Here is an 18481-nt window from a genome sequence, read left to right as displayed (position 1 = left end):
AGGTATTGCCATTTACATTTGGGATGGTTATTGAGTGAGCTAATGCACATTATGCAGTTAGCTTCATGCCTTATTTTCTAAGATTGCTGTAATAATAATAATTAATAATTGCATAAATATTACATAATATGTAAATAATATTTATTATATATAATTTCAGCAATTTTAGAAATAGGGCACGAAGCTAAGTGCTTAATGTGCATTAGCTCACTCATATATTAATAATATTAATTATATACAATAATAATTATTATTGTGTTATATTTTTGTTGTCTGTTTTTCTGCAACCATGTTCAGTCTCTCAAGGGCAGGCAAGACTGGGTGGATAATAGAGACAGGATCACCATCTAATTTTCATCGTTCAAGACTGAATTTGAGCAGAGAATTGTGGCTTCTAGATATCAGATTTCATTTTTATTTTTTAAATTTTTTAATTTAAATTCAATTAGCCAACATATAGTGCATCATTAGTTTCAGATATAGTGTTGAATAATTTATTAGTTGTGTAAAACACCCAGTGCTCACCACATCATGTGGCTCCGGATTTTATTTATTTGCCTTAGCATTCTATTGAACACCTCCCATAGCCAACCTCTGGATGAGGTCCTGTGACCTATGGAAAGATGAATACAACGTAAATTTTGCCCTCAGTGAGATACCAGAACTGTAATAAATAACTTAAAGGTCATGTAGGGAGAGGATGTAACAAGGTTGTAGGAGCAGGCAGGATCACTTCATACCTGTACCAGGTGAGAGAGCATGCCGGAATAGGTGGCCCTCGAATGGGGCTTTGAACAAGGAATAGAGTTAGTGTGGCATGAAATTGTGATTTCAATTGTGTGACAGACCATATTTCATTCTTCCAATAATTATCAAAGAAATCATTATTTTAATAATAAAGATAAATGAGCTATCGAGTCTGTCCTGCTACTACATGTGTTCCCACGACGTTAATTCGTTCAAATGCAGTTGTAAACAGGGAATGAGGTCAGTTTACACATGAAAGCGATGCTGGAGTCATAGGTGCTTTTTCGCAGGGAAGGGCAGCTGGAACAATGGGGACAGCTATAACCTTCAGCAGCAAAAGGAAAAGCCTTTAGTTCTGTGCTCTGCATATGGGAGACTTCAATTCCATTTTATTTTGTTTTCTTTATTTTCTTTTTTCTTTTCTCTTTCTTTTCTTTTTTTTTTGTTCAATTCCATTTTAAAGAAAATTAAAAAGAAGTGCCGACATCCAACGTCCTCCCCTTCAACCTTGCTGAGCTCGTTTTTTTTTTTTTTTAAGATTTTATTTATTTATTTATTTGCCAGAGAGAGAGACAGCCAGCGAGAGAGGGAACACAAGCAGGGGGAGTGGGAGAGGAAGAAGCAGGCTTCCAGCAGAGGAGCCTGATATGGGGCTCGATCCCAGAACGCTGGGATCATGCCCTGAGCCGAAGGCAAACGCTTAACGACTGAGCCCCCCAGGCGCCCCTGAGCTCTTGTCTTATAACAGGTTGCACTTCCTTCTGCGTCCACCTTAGCAGCAGCCCTGCTTTCCATGGCCACTGACTCTGCCCACAGGCCAGCATCAGTCTCTCTGAGCTGCCTTCTTAAGTTGTTCACATTCTCCTCCAAGGTACCAGTTGTTGGTTTTTTTTTTATTAATTTGGTTATGAAGTTGAATGGATTTGAATCACCCTTAACTGCTTTTTCCCCACATGTGCATTATTTTTAATTTCTATTTTATGGGAGACAGAAGTTTTGTTCAGAACTCATATATCATGTTCTACCTAGTACCACCCTTAGATCTTGGTTAAGAGGAAACCTCTGGGCCCCAGGCTTTAGATGCCCACCTCTGGCTTTCCACAGGGTGAGGGTTCATGTGGCTAGGGTGTTGGGTCTCCATGGAGCTTATGCACCCTTTGTCTAGAACAAGCCGTTGACATCTGGACCTAGGATTCCCTGCCCAGGTGGTCCTGCTTCTATTTACAGAGCCTGCATGAGCTTCTAACTGAATCTCTCTTGCCTGGGATGGACCATGCTGCCTGTGGGGCAGACCTACACCTGCAGGGTATTTGAGGACAGTTAATTTGCAGGCAGTGCTGATGGGATGTGGTTGCACAGGCCCTCAGGGTATGAAATGAAACTGTGTGGGTGAGAGAAGGGTGAGGAGACCAGGGCTTGGGGGCTGGAGGATGGCTGCCTGTATGCTACCTCTTTCAGCTTCAGAACACCAAGGACTCTGAAAATTCTAAAGTCAAACCCGACCTTCTGTGTCTTTATGAGGATATATTTGTCAATGTAAGAAGAAAGAATATATTAATTTAATATTTAGTGTGCTATGTGAGGTTTAAATATTTAGCTATATGATCTGTGGACCTCCACTTGTAATCTTACCCTGGACCCTGTCAGGGTCGGGGGTGGGCCTTGTTAACAGCAAAAATACTCATGCTAGGAATTTGAGCACCAGAGACATGAATTTTCCATCTGGTTTGAATGAGCCTCCAACCTAGCTAGTAATTATAATGGATTTAAAGGAAATGGTAATGTACATTAGGATACTCACTTCCAGTGATTTTCATAGCACCGTCAGGGCATCTTATAAATGTTGCTGTTATTATGCTGCTGATCAATATCCCTCACCTCCTCCCCCACACCCCCCATTCTGGTGAAAATAGGGCTGCCATACCCTAACCATGAGTTAGCTACATGACTCACTCTGGGTCAGTCATTGTCTTTCCAGGACTTTCTTGACTGGAGGTGGCAGGATCACTCCTCCTTTCCCGTGGACATTGAGTTATAAGGCAGTGACTCCAGCTTTCTGGAGCTGTATGCACTCTCAGATGAATGGCCTGAGAAAATAAGGCCAGCAAGAAAAGGAGTCAAGGGGAGATCCTAGTTGCCATCTAGTGCCAGCCAGCCTAGTATCTGCCTTTTGCGCTTTATTCATGTATTACCACATTGTTTAAATTAGTTTCAAATGGCCTTCTGTCACTTTAGCCAGATTTCTGACCAGCATGAGTACCTCCTGGCCGTAGAAGCTTAGATCATTGTGCTGGAAGTGGAAACCTCTCAGTGGTTCTCACTCATTGATCATGTCCAATAGTGGTTTGATACCACTGATCATTAGTGGGGAGGGAGTTTTGCCCCCAGGGAATGTCTGGCAAGTGTGGGGGCATTTTTGATTGTCACAACTGGGGAGATGGACATGAATGGAAAGAGAACAAGGATATTGCTATATATCTTAAAACGCACAAGCCAGCCCCATATGACAAAGAATTATCTGGCCTCAGATATTAGTAGTGCCAAGGCTGAGAAGCCCTATGATAAAGAAAATAAATTGGGAGAGAGATGGGAAAGCTGTGTTCTTTTTTTTTTTTTTTTTAAGATTTTATTTATTTATTTGACAGAGATAGAGATAGCCAGCGAGAGAGGGAACACAAGCAGGGGGAGTGGGAGAGGAAGAAGCAGGCTCATAGCAGAAGAGCCTGATGTGGGGCTTGATCCCATAATGCCGGGATCACACCCTGATCCAAAGGCAGATGCTTAACCGCTGTGCTATCCAGGCACCCCGGGAAAGCTGTGTTCTAATCACATTTCTGTCCTTAACCATTGTGCAACCTTGAGCTACTTACTTCATTATTTTGGGCAGACCTTCTTGCCTGCATTACTTGAAGAGGGTGAAATAAATTATTTTTAGGGTTCTCCCACCCCCAACACTTACTGTGTTTTATTATCTTTTACAAAAATGTGTTTGTTTTGCCTCCCTGGCCCCTTTTTCTATCAGTACAGTCTCCTCTATGAATTATCATTCCCTATAGCTGTTCTTACTGCCCTCATTCTTTCTTCAAACTCGATGCTATACAGACCCAATCTGCAATATACGGAGTTATCTCTAAGGACACTACATAAAACAATATTCAAGAGCTTTACACTCAGAGTGACATTTAAGGATAGAAACAGTCAGATAAAAAGCTAAGTTTCTGATATGCTCTAAAATGAATTCTCTGAATCTGCATTTCTAAAGTCTAGTAGAAATGGTTGCTTCAGTCATTATGCATGGCAAGGTAAATCCCCAAAGCCAGGAGGATTTCATTGAAACCTTTCCTTGTTTCTGTGAGCTACAAAATATTTTCCCCTTCCTTGATGATGAACTTCCCCCTGAAATCTCTTTCATTTGTGACTTAAATATTCTTGGCGACGTCCTTTACCTTCCAAGTCAACTAACGGCAAGGACAAGGTGACAAAGTCTTCTACTGGGGAATGTGAGTGGGGTGCATGTACAAGGTTATATGGTCAATGACATCAGTGGAAAACCTTGAGCAGTTGTTGGCACTCAATTACATCTGGGAAAAAAAAGACATAATCATTCTAAGACTAAAATGCTTATAAAATAGATATCAAAGTGAGAACAGTACGGGGGGGGTCATGAAATTCAGGGATGGAAATGGGTGGAGAAGTATTTATTCTAGAATACCTGCAGTGTGCTTTGTTCTCTGCCAATAATGGGGGAGGATTGAAAAACTAGAACACAGCTCTTACTCTTGAACTTCTATTTTACTTGAGAACACAAGCCATATATGGAGCAATTAGAACAAAAATGAAGCAGTGGGTGTTGTGGAGGAGTTTATAAATTTGGTGAAGGAGTTGTACATTGTAAGAAGGAACAGGCAGGATGGAGGGGGCCTGTGGTTTAGACCTGAAGAAAGAGAATTTTATCAAAATTATTTTAGCCAATATTTCCTGTTCTGGAAATGCTGTATTCATTCATTGCAGATTTTTAGTTAGTTTATTCAATAAATACAGAGTGTCTTCTATATTATAGGCAATATTCCTATTGCGCTGTGAATAAAATTCACACTTAATGGAGGAGACTGATAAACGAAATAAGATAAATAATTTGCAGATGGCATTAAGTTCTATTAAAAACATAAGTAGGGAAAGGAACAAAGAATTTGTGGTAAGATGACATTTAAGCAAACGCCTAAGTGGTGTGGGAGTTAGTCATGTGGATATCTTAGGGAAGAGCATCCAAGATAGAGGAAAAGCCAGTGCAGAGACCCTGAGGCATGGGTTTGACTGGCATACTTGAACGATAGCAAAGAGAACAGTAAGGCTGGAATTGATGGATGGAGGGAAGAGAAAGTAGAAGACACAAGGTCAGAGAGGGACAACGGGAGTCAGGTCATACAGGACAATGGAAAATGCTGTCAAGAATTTTGACTTCTTCCGTGATTGTGTTTCTTTGTGTTTGGAAGCTGTTGAGAGATTTTGAAGAGAGAGATGTAATATGACTTATGTCTTAAGAGGATCACTCTAGCTGCTGTGTTAAAAATAGATGGTAAAACAGGGAGGCTGTGGAAGCCATTTATGAGGCCATCAGCATATTCCAGGTGAGAGATGGTGGTAGCCGTAGAATTGATGAAAGAGTGGTCATGTTGTGGAGATATTTTTGGAGGCAAAGGCAACAGAATTTACTGATAGATTGGGCATGAGATGTAAAAGAAAGAATAATCAAGGGAACGCCAAGATTTTGGTCATGTATGGATAAATTTCGGAAAGCCAAAGCATGAGGACAATGCCATACTTCTCCAAATGCGGGCTATAAATATCCATACTTTTCCAATTTAGATACCAGAGGTCACATACTAATTGTTTTCTGGTATGCAGTTTGGACCATGCATAAACCACTTCCTGCATATTTACTCACAGATACTAACATCTTGTTGTGACCCACTTAGAGTTGGTTGGAATCTGGGTATTTTTGGTTCGCTTCATTTCATTTTTATGAGTACTCGGCCTTTTATGACAGCTTAGAAGTTGAGGTAGGTCTGTCCCACCCACGTTGTTTTAGTTAAGCTTTCTATTTTTAGATGACCTTAGTTTTACATATGGTTTTAAGAAGCAATACAGAGAGATCTTATATACACTTCACTCAGTTTTTCCAAGTGGTAAAGTCTTGCCAAAATATGCAGTGTCACAACTAAGGTTTTAACCTGGATGCTGTCAAGCTACAAAACAATTCCAGCACCATGAAGATCCCTAATTTTGTGCCCTTTTAAACTACACCTATTTCTCTTCCCCTGCTCTCTCTCCTCTGCCTGGCATTCATAGCCTCTCTACTGTCTGCTGTTTATACCACACTTAGAACACTACAATCACCATAAGAAAACCCCCATGACATTAGAATGTGCTTAGAGAAGACCTATTTAGAATGGGAAGACCCACAGAAGCATGATATATGAGAAAAATGACTGAGAATATTTATCATAAAGAAAATCAAACTCAGACTCCCCCAAAATTGAGCCCTTTTTAAAATTTTGAAGGTTTACCATGTGCCTGGGGGTTTAGGGTTGTTCTGTTGGACCAAAGGATGCGGCTTCTTTAAAAGAGATTCCATTTTCAGTTTTAGGAAGGATTTTTCAGATTGAGGGACACTGGTACTGATTACCTCAGGAGGTGGCCAGTCCTCTCTAGGTTCAAGTAAATAGAGGGTCAGCAATCACTAGCTAATAATTCAAGATATTTCTAGGGGTCTGAACTGTATAATTTCCTTTCAACACTGACATTGTGTAAAGTTTTCTTTTTCTTTTTTTTTTTTTTTAGTGGCTTTATTTAATTTCTTTTTCTTTTTTTCACTTAGTTTTTTTCTAATTGAAAAAATATTTTGTGTGATATTATAGACTAAGATGCAGCTGTAAGAAATAACACAGAGAGATTCCACGCACGGATGGTAACAGTTTGCAAAATTATAGTATGGTATGCTAACTCAGATGTTGGCACCGATACAATTTAGTAACCTTATTTAGATTTCCCCAGCTTTATCTGTGTTCGTTTGTGTGTTCTATGCAATTTTGTCCTGGGTTTAGGTTCTTGTATCCACCGTCACAGTCACCATACTGAAGGTTCCAACACCACAAGGATCTCTTACGTTGCTCTCTTCTAACCACATCTGCTCCCTCTTGTTATCCTACCACTCCACTCTCTTCCACCACTTAAAAATTCTGTCATTTCAAGAATGTTACAAAAACGGAATCTCCCAAATGTATCCTTCTTTTATTCAACATAATTCCTTGAGAATCGTTTATATTGTTGCTGGTATCAATGGTTTGTCTCCTTTATTGCTGAGTTGTAGTCCACGGAGTGGACGTGCCACAGTTTGTTTAACCATGCACCTGCTGAGGGCCGTCTGGACTGATTCCAGTTCTTAGCTATCACGAACAGAACGACTGTGACTGTTCATGTACAGATTTTTTGGATAAACATGAATTTTCATTTCCCTAGGAAACTTCTACAGGCTTACAGCTGCTGGGTCTATGGTAGTTGCATGTATAGGTTTTTAAAGGAACTGCTGAGCTCTTTTCCAGAGAAGCTGTACCATTTTACATTCCTGGTTTCTCTCTCTCTCTCTCTCTTAAATTGTGGTTTATCTTTTGTTCATGGAATTCTAATTGGGCTAAATGAACCTCAATGTGGGAAGGATTTTAGAAACCTTGCTGAGACATAAAAAAAGTAAAGTGTGTTCTGTACTAATTTGGAGAAAAGAAAATCCTGTTTAACTAAACCCCTTATATAATAAGGTCATAAAAGAGGCTACATAATAACACAGAGAGTATAGTTCTTTTGGATTTTCAAAAGGCTTTGTTAAAATTTCACGTGAGTCCAGCTCTGCTTAAAACCAAAGCCATGGGGATTAAAGGAGAGATATAAAGAATCATAGGTCTAATTGACTATGAGTAGAACAGCCCACTTTATGCCTGGATTCTTGTGTACTTACAGCAGCTTATAGCATCCTCCACCTAGAGTTACTGGATGCCCTCGTTGAGGTGGTTAGCTTTACCGAACCTGCCCTGGTGTCCTAGAACAGCTAGTGTGAACAGAATGAGATGGACTGCAAAGGGACAGGAGGATGTTGAGATAGAAAGTATCCCACCTTCATCACATCCCATCAGAGGGACTTTTAGGGATTAAAAATAGATTGGAATCATTGTTTTCATCTTGGGAACAAGGAGCATATATTATTAATTATAATACTTAGAGAGTTGCAGCCACTATTTTTGAGTGCCTACTATATGCCAGAAGCTACGCTACATAAATTATATACATTATATGCAAAATTCAAATAAACCTGCAAAGGAGTTATTTTTTTTTCTAATTTATAAACGAGGGAGTTTAGGTCATCAGGAGTTAATCCCATGCATTTATTAGACTACTGGATGAAACTGATCCAAGAGATACTATTAATTTCCACGTTGCCATTACTCTAAGAGACCCTCAATTGCCATTTTTCACCTACTCTTAGTGACCTTTCTGTCATGGTGACTCATCATTGACTGAAGGAGGCAGGAGAAGAGTTGGGGAACGGGTGGTAGAGGTACAGTGGCATAGGGTACACAAAGATAATAATCAGTTATAATAATAATATTCCTATTATGCTATCATTTATTAAGGTTCTGCTGTATGTCCTTCCTTGTGATAGTACTAGCATTTCGTAAGTGCCACCATGAAATCAGTTAACATTGACTCTTAATTTATATAAAATAATGGTGTTGGCTAGAGCGTGCCAATGGTGCTTAATAAACATTTTTTTTTTAAACCTGGCTTTCTGTTATCCCTCCTTTATAACAGGAAAGCAATATAATTTTGTGAGGTCCAGAGAAATAACCACCATAGCTTGTACTTAGAGCTTGACAACGCCCTTCTATAGAACAGCAAAGGTACTCGATAATTATATGTTAAATGAAAAAATAAATCCCAGAGTCACATGGCAGGGGCAATAAGAAAGAGACTTAAAATGGGGAAAAATGAAGATAAATTCTTGAGTTGAATTTATCAGGCACACATGAAATATGAGATGGCAAACAGTACTCCACTGTTTTCTTACCACTTCTTGGGGAAGGCCTGTGTAATTCATCTGATGCTTCCTTCCTGTGACTTATGCTGTCATCCCAGAACCGCGGTAATGGAGGTTTACAGCACTCGGTATCGACATATAGTCTTTCTCCACTGTTTGTAATCCCTTTCTACTCTGCTGCTTTCCCAGCAGAGAGGGTTAATCCCCAAAAGGCACCCCATAGGGGAACGTTTCAAGTGACATCGTTCCAGATAAACAATGTCAGAAATGCAGTCAACCCAATGGGCAGTGCACAGTGAATTTCCACTCGCCATTTAGCTGCTGGCCGCCAGGGAAGTATGGCATGCCTGGGACTGGGACTGCATAGACCCAAACTTTGCAAAATGAACTGTATTTGTTTTCATCAAAGAACCCTCCTTCTACTCTCTTCTAATCAGAAAAACATTTAGTGAGTACTTGCTTTGTGGTCAGATACATGTAACCCCTTTGTCTTCACGACACATTTAATTCCTCCCAGACTCTATTAGGGAGCAACTATTATTGTCTCCAGTTTTCATTTGGGGAAAACTGTGTCTAAAGGAACAGAAATAGTTTAAGATTGCATAACTAATAAGTGTCGAGGCCTTGTTTAAACCAAAGACTATCTGATACCAGCGACTGTACCCTTGTTACCACACAGCACGCTCTCTTGTATGGAAACTGTGCTTGACACCTGCTTACTTACTGGCAGATTTTATAGTCATTCCTAGTAGGCAGCCACCTAGGGAGTTGTGTTGTCCCTATAGAGAAAACGTCGAGAATGTAGTTTATAACTTGAACCAAATCTCTACGTGTCAGAGCGAGTGCCAGGAAAATAAGACACTGGTTTATTTCCCTGCTTTTTCCCGATCTTTTATTCTGGTCTTAAAACGGCTTGGTTGTAACTAATAAATGTTATTGGGTGAATAAATGTTCATCCAATATACCATTTTTGACATAAATAATGTAATGTCCAAACAATGCAGGAGGTGCCTTAAATAAAACATGTGAATGCTGGGTCTTTCTTGTAATAATTTGAAAAATATCAATAATGTTGTCAGTTTAAAAACAGAACATGCTATCTGGCCTTTTCATCTTCCTGGCTACGTTAGAAAAGGAAAAATGTGCCCCTTCATCATATAGAAGAAGTGTACTCCCCACCCATTGTCTGAAGAGTTGCTTTAGGAGCAGTATATTTGATTTAATTAATTGATTTTTGTACTATATTTAATTTTAGAAATGAGAATATGAATATGTGTGTCTTGTTTCTAAAACCTTAAAAAAGGTGATGTGGTTTAGCCGGTAAGAATGTTGGCTTTAGAATCAGATTATTTGAATTTGAATCTCAACTTACAGATTTTGGACCACACACTTATCTCCTGTGAACCTCTGTTTTCTCATCTATAAAGTAGAGATAATTACACACACCTCAGAAAGTTGCTGTGAGGATTACATAAGATAATACAGGGGTATCAATTTACTAACCGACTTAAATTTCATGGAGGTACAAGCAGGAGAGAGCTTTATTCTTTTTTTTCCCCCAACTACACTTGTCAATTCCTTGCTACTTAAAGCCTACTGAGTTGGAGCTTATGACCTTAGGTAACACTCTGTGATAAGAATAATTTCATTTTGGTAATTGTCTGAGTTTGAGTTTCCCTCACAAAATGACCTTGACACAAGAATTTGGGTACAGTCAGTCTATCCGGAAGGTGGTTCCAGGTAGTACAAGTGAAACATGAGGAAAGAGAGAAGAAAGAAAAGCCAAAAAACAAAAAGCTATGTTCTGATCAAGTGGCTCCCATGAGTAACTGGGCCTCAAAGTCTCTGAAGTACCTCCTGGAACATACTGAGAACATTCTCTTTAGAAGAAGGTTGGGGGGGGTGTATATGTCTCCCCTCCCCACTTTACTGGTGCAGTGAACATACCCTCTAGTTACTTTGACCATTGGATGGCTCAGAGCTGCTGCCATACCCCATCACTGCTTCCCCTGAGAACTGTCCTTGGTTAAGCCCACCTTCTCATTCCATTTGCCAATAGCCATTGACTAATTGATGTAGGGATAAGAGAAGGCCAGCCCTCCACCTCACTAGAGAACAATTCTGCTGGGTAGTTTATGCTATAGAGCTCTCCTCCATCCATGGATTACGCCAAGGTTAGACTTACGTGTCTTGACTAGCTTGACTCTTTTCCCATCCCTTTTCTCTTTCATTTCCTCCTTTATCGGTTTACCTTGAGACCTCTCCATCCCTGTATCTGAATCTTTGTCTTGATATCTGCTTCTAGGGAACTTGGTTTAAGACAGGCACATTCAGGGCAACTAATCAAAATGCTCAGTTCCCATTGGTTGAAGATTTGGTGACACTGCTTTTCTCTGGCTCACATACAGCCTGTTTCTGGTGGGTTCCCCTGCTCCGCTCATGGATCCATCTCGGACATGGCCCTGTCAGAATGGTTTGAGCCAGGTCATCGAGTTACTTGGTGCATGGGACCCTTGCCATGCTGAGGGGGCTGTTCCCACTACTGCTCTCTCCTTTCCCTGTTGTGTGGTTGGATCCAGCCAGCTTCCCCTCCCATCTTCTGAAAACTTCAAACAGGAATTGAATATCAGCTTCTTGTTTCATATATGCCCCCATATTTAGGGAGCATATGTAAAACTCCTTTAAAAATCTTGTCACTGATACCTGTACTGGGAGGTGGAGACAGGAATAGGTGGGGAACACTAAGATTTTCTGTAGACCTGAAAGGAGTCTGCCAGGAAATGAGACATTAGTCTTCTCACCTCATAATTCATTTTCAGTCTCTCCTTGGAAACCCTGGGATGGCTACCAGGCCAACAATCATTCTGATTTAAACAATCTCTCTTAACTCTTGTCTCTTGCTTGGATAGGCTGGCTTGGTGATGGGGGTGAGTGTCAGAGAACCAGTTCAGTCACCTTTTTTTGAATAAAGTGCTACCTACTGCTTCTTGGGACTTTGACACTTAGTTGATTTCTGGAAGCCCCAGAAAACATTCTGTGTTATATTCTTTTATATACTTAAATTAATACTTAAACACTCACCAAATGGTAGCTGTTATTTCTATTATAAAATCAGTTTTTAGCATCTTTGAAAAGCCATCCTATCGTAGTGTTTATTTTAATGATGTGACTCAGCATGTTTGATAAAAAAAGACCATGAATCTAAGAATCAGGAGACTTGGGTCATTGTGCCCTCAGCTCTGTGACCTTTTCCAAATCATTTCACCTTCTAAGATTTTGAATTTACAACCACCAAATTAACCAAATAGGATAATAAAAGATGTTTTCCAGGGTTGTCATAAGTCTGAAATGAAGAGAAACATGCAAAAACATATTTGAGACTGAAATAGTGAAATATCAGGTAATAATTAGTAAAACAACCCACTTTTAAGGGAACCCACCAAAAAGGCAGTTTTCCCTTCCCTTTGCATATGCCACTCTGACAAGCTGCTGTGGCTGAGACCTGACTCATTTCGGCAAACAGATGCCATGCTAAATGATGACAAAGTGATAAATATATGTAAATATTTCATATGGAATTGAAGTCAATATGGACAAATGCAAAAGATGTAGCTCCAAGACTGGGACAGCTGGGCTAAGCATAGTCACAGCAGAAAAAGATAGGGTTGTCAGAGTGGACCATAACTAAAAACAAGGCTTGTGTTGTTATTTAAAAACTTACCAGGAACTATTAATAGTCATGAACCATGAATAATTTTGTCATTTGTCTCAGACTCCATGATGTAGCTTACTTGGGCCAGTGTATAGTATAGAGTAAAATGGGCTGGTTTCTAATTCCTTCCCCTGGTGTCATTGGACTTACCATCACCTCTTCATGTTCTTTGTTGGTCAAGTTGACATGTTTATATATATATACACACATATATATATATGACATATATATATATATGACAGAGAGTTACAAATGATGTGAAATTCTGTATGTGAAGGTGTTTTGAAAAGCATAGTTATGCTGTAGAGGTGTAAAGTAATAGTAAACAAGTGATAAAACAGGATAGAAAAGCCTAGAAGAAAGTGAGAAATCAACATGAAAAAGAGAAAGTCAGAAGGTGTCTTAATTTATGACATCACCGTGCACCATGCAGAAGAACAAACATCTTTAAATTTCAGAGAGAGACAGAGAGGAAGACAGGGAGGGAGAGAGGGAGAGAAAGTTTGAATGGGCTCAATGAGACAAAAACAAAGATAGAGTCCCAGTGTTGGACTAGACGATTGGAGGGGACTGTGCTCGCTGCAGTTTTGAAAGCATGTTGTGTGGGGTATGGGCGTGTGTTCTGTGCAGAAACATCACTTTTATGACATCTCACAGGTGTTACCCTTCTAAAGAGCCCGTGACCAGCACATGAAATCAGCTACTTAAACAAAAACCAGTAACGAGTCAAACCATTTCTGAAAAATGAAAAAGCTCTTTGTTGTGGAGAATTTCCAACATAGACAAAATAAACAGAACAGAATATTGAACCTTTTTTTATATCCATCACCCAGCTTCAATATTATCACCATTCTGAAAAGACTATTCCTTTAAGAAACATATGCTTTTTGGGGCGCCTGGGTGGCACAGCGGTTAAGCGTCTGCCTTCGGCTCAGGGCGTGATCCCGGCGTTATGGGATCGAGCCCCACATCAGGCTCCTCCGCTATGAGCCTGCTTCTTCCTCTCCCACTCCCCCTGCTTGTGTTCCCTCTCTCGCTGGCTGTCTCTATCTCTGTCGAATAAATAAATAGAATCTTTAAAAAAAAAAAAAAAAGAAACATATGCTTTTTAATTTTAAGAATTTTACCTGGAAATAATTTCAAATCAGATTAGTACAGGTAGAGTAATATAGGTAGTATAGTACAAATCGAATATTCTCAAGTAAGGTAAGAATAATGTACAGAATACCCAGAGACTTCTGATCCAGGTTCACCTATTGTTCCTATTTTATTTCTTTTCTTTTACCATTGGCACATGTGCTCTCTCTTGCTCTCTTTCTTTCCTTCTTTTCCTTCTTTTCTTTTTAAGATTTTATGCGGCGCCTGGCTGGCTCAGTCATTGAGCGTCTGCCTTCGGCTCAGGGCGTGATCCCAGAGTTGTCCTGGGATCGAGCCCCACATCGGTCTCCTCCGCTGGGAGCCTGCTTCTTCCTCTCCCGCTCCCCCTGCTTGTGTTCCCTCTCTCGCTGACTGTCTCTCTCTCTCTCAAATAAGATTTTATTTATTTATTTGAGAGAGAGAGAGAGAACACACACATGAGCGGGTCAGGGGCAGAGGAGGAGGGAAAGGGACCAGCAGACTGAACATGGAGGCTGATGTGGGGGCACAGGGCTCTATCTCAGACCCTGAGATCATGACCTGAGCCCAAATCAAGAGTCAGATGCTTAACCGACTGAGCCACTCAGGTACCCCTCTTTCTTCCCTTTTCTTTAACATATTTTTTTTCTTTTTCTCAGTCATTTGAGCATAATATATACCTGTCATGGACATATACCTAAAAATATTTCACCATGTATTTCCTAAAAGTAGAAATATCCTCTTACATAACCTTACATAACCTCTTACAATTTCATAAATTTATATTGATGCAATTTTATAATATTCCAAGCATATTAGTTAACCCAAAGATGTCTTATATCACATTTTTCCTTTTTCATGCAGGACCCAGTCTAGCGTCAAGTATTGCATTTCATTCTCATGTCTCTTTGCATCCTTTATTTTTATGAAAAAAAAAAATATTGGTGGGGGACCACCCTGCCCTAGGCAGGCAGGGTGGGTCTGCTGGGTGGGTGTCTTTATGATAATCACCTGTGACCAGCAAATAATAACCAGCCCCTAAAAAGGAAGTAAGCCATTGAAGGTGTTATCAATAGAGATGTTAAAAGGATTTAAGTTCGTTGGTTAGCTTTCTATAAAAGACCAACCCTACAGGCCCTCCTTGGCAACCCTGTTAGGACCCCTCTCACTCTTGAGAGCTTTTTCTGTATCTTCATTTAATGAACTTCTATTGCTTTACTCACTCAAAAAAAATTTTATTGATTGATTTAAGAGAGAGAAGGAGAGAGAGAAAGCCTGCAAGCATGAGTTGGGGAGGTGGGGCAGAGGGAGAAGCCAGCTCCCTGCTGAGCAGGGAGCCTGATGTGGGGCTCGATCCCAGGACCCTGAGATCAAGACCTGAGCTAAATAAAGTCAGCCGCTCCACTGACTGAGCCACCCAGGTACAGTGGGTGTGCTTCCTCTAACATGGAACATTTCCACAGCCTTTCTTTGTTTCTTTGCAATGTTCATCATCTAAAATCCTACAGTCTTATGGTTTTCAATATACAGGTCTCTCACCTCCTGGGTTCAAGTTATTACTACATATTTAGTTCTTTTTGATGCAATTGTAAATGAGATTTTTTTCTTTGTCTCTTTTTTGATAATTATTATAGTATATAGAAACACAACAGATTTTTATGTGTTGATTTTTTTATGCTGCAACTTTACTAAATTCATTTATTAGTTTTAACATTTTTTGATGGAATCTTGAGCGTTTTCTATATATAATATGTCATTTGCAAATATTGACAATTTTACTTCTTCGTTTCCATATGGATAGTTTTTATTTCTTTTTCTGACTTCATTGCTCTGGCTAGGACTTCTGATACTATGTTGAACAGAAGCAGTGAGAGTGGACATCCTTGTCTTGTTCTTGATCTTACAGGAAAGACTTTCAGATTTTCACCACTGAGTATGCTGTTAGATGTGGGCTTGCCATGTCTGGCCTTTATTATGCTGAAATACATTCCCTCTTTACCTGCTTTGTTGAGTTTTTATCATAAATGATCAAATGCTTTTTCTGCATGTATCTGAGATGATATGATTTTTTATTCTTCATTTTGTTAATGTGTCATATCACATTGACTGATTTGCAAATGTTCAATCATCCTTGCATCCCTGGAATGAATCCTACTTGAATAAGACTTTAATGAGAGAAACTGAAGAAGACATAAATAGATGGAAAGCTATTCCATGCTCATGGATTAGAAGAATCGGTATTATTAAAATGTCCATACTACCCAAAGCAATTTACAGATTCACTGTAATTCCTATAAAAATTCCAATGACATTTTTCAAAGAAATAGAACAAGTAATCCTAAAATTTGCATAAAATCACACACACACACACACACACACACGCACGACACATAAAACCCAAATAAAGAACACTAAGAAAGAAGAACAAGAAAGAGGTACCAAGTTTCCTGATTCAATCTATACTACAAAGCTATGATAATTAAAACAGAATGGTATTGTCATAAAAACAGACACATAAATTACTGGAACAAAATAGAAAGTCCAGAACAAAACTATGCGTATATGGTCAATTAAATTATGACAAAGGAGTCAAGAATATGCAATGCAGGAAAGGACGGTCTCTTCAATAAATGGTGTTGGGAAAACTGGATAGCCATGTGAAAAAGAATAAATCTCAACCACTATCTTATACCATACATAAAAATTAACTCATTGGGGCACCTGGGTGGCTCAGTCGTTAAGCGTCTGCCTTCAGCTCAGGGTGTCATTCTGGTGTTATGGGATTGAGCCCCACATTAGGCTCCTCCGCTGGGAGCCTGCTTCTTCCTCTCCCACTCCCCCTGCTTGTGTTCCCTCTCTTGCTGGCTGTCTCTCTCTCTGTCAAATAAATAAATAAAATCTAAAAAAAATAAAATAAAATAAAAATAAAAATTAACTCAGCATGAGTTAAAGATTTGAATGTAAGACCTGAAAACTTAAAACTCCTAGAAGAAAACATGGGCACTAAACCTCTTGACATAGGTCTTAGCAATGAGTTTTGGAATTTGACACCAAAAGCAAAAGCAAGAGCAAAAATAAACAAGTGGGACTACATCTTATTAAAAAGCTTCAGCACAACAGAGGAAACCATCATTAAAATAACAAGGCAACCTACTGAAAGAGAGAAAGTATTTGCAAGTCATATATCTGATAAGACATTAATATGCAAAGCATATAAAGAACTATACAACTCAATACAAAAACAAAACCAATTTGTCTAAAATGCATAGCAGATCTGAATAGATATTTTCCCAAAGAAGACATACAGATGGCCAACAGGTACATAAAAAGATGCTTAACATCATAATCATGAGGGAGATGCAAATCAAAACCACAATGAGATAACAGCTCACATCTGTTAGAATGGCTATTATCAAAAAAACAAAACAAAACAAAACAAAACCAAGAAATAACAAGTATTCACAAGTATGTGAAGAAATGGGAGCCTTGTGAACTGTTGGTGGGAATGTAAATTGGTGCAGCCATTGAGGGAAACAGTATGGAGGTTCCTCACAAAATTAAAAACAGAACTATCATGGGATCCAGCAATTCCACTTCTGATAATTTATCTGAAGAAAATGAAAACATTAACTCAAAGAAAATATATACACCTCCAAATTCACTGCATCATTATTTATGATAGCTAAGATATGGAAAAAACCAAGTGTCCATCAATGGATGAATGGATAAATTGTGGTATATACGCACACATATTATTTAGCCTCCCAAAAGAATAAAATCTTGTCATTTGCTACAACATGGTGGGGCCTTGAGGGCATTACGGTGAGTAAAATAAGTCAGACAGAGAAATACAAATACACTGTATGATCTCTCTTACATGTGGAATTTAGAAAGAAAAAAGAAAAAAGCTTATAGATGCAGAGAACAGATTGGTGGTTGTCAGAGCTGGGAGGTGGGGAGTGAGTGAAGGGGGGTTCAAAAGGTAAAAAGAAATGAAATCAAACAAACAAACAAAGCAAACAGCCTCCGCCCCCAAACTGCAGTCCTCTTCCATACCATGTGTTTTAGTAGAATGTTCCTCATTTGGACTTTGTCTAATGTTTCCTTATCGTTCGATTCAGGCTATGCATTCTTGTCCAGAGCACTGCATAGGTGATGGCATGTCTCAGGTGTCACAGTGGGAGGCAGGACCCCCATCTGTTTGTGTTTGGGAGTTTTAATTTTGATCACTTTGTCAAGGTGCTGTCTGATGTCTCCACTGTACAACCGATATTTTTACCCTTGCAACATAGAAACAGTCTATGGGAGATACTTTAAGAACGTGTATATATTCTGCTGCTTATCAAGTTATCCCTCTACATTTGAGTATCCATTCATAAACCCACTTCGTAAATTGCAAAAATGCTGCTTTTTCTAACCCAGGGCTTTTCCCCCATTTATTAGCAGCATGCGGCATTATGCTATAAGCAAGAACCTTCTCTGTTCACTCATTCATTCATTCATTCATATCTATTATCAATGTGGAATAGTATATTCTTTTTCACAAAATGGTTTTTAATTGCTTACTGTATTTAATTATTTTGGTGCTGAAATCGTCTCATATTTGGCTAGTGGGAGCATCTTTAAGCTGGCTTCTGTGTTCTTAGACATGCTGCCATCAATTCTTTGAGCACTTACTTTTTCACACAATAAGATGCGCCAGGCTCTTCTTGTACCTATTCATCCAAGCCCCTGTATCAGTCACGGCTTTGAGTATCCTGGTTCCTTTCAGTGGGGAATCATTTAGCTGCCTAGCTCTAAGCACTAGGTGTGCTCAT

Source organism: Ursus americanus, chromosome 14, assembly GCF_024610735.1.
Source record: "Ursus americanus isolate L20-20 chromosome 14, mUrsAme1.1.p, whole genome shotgun sequence".
Taxonomy (NCBI): Eukaryota; Metazoa; Chordata; class Mammalia; order Carnivora; family Ursidae; genus Ursus; species Ursus americanus.
Note: the sequence above shows the minus strand (reverse complement) of the source record.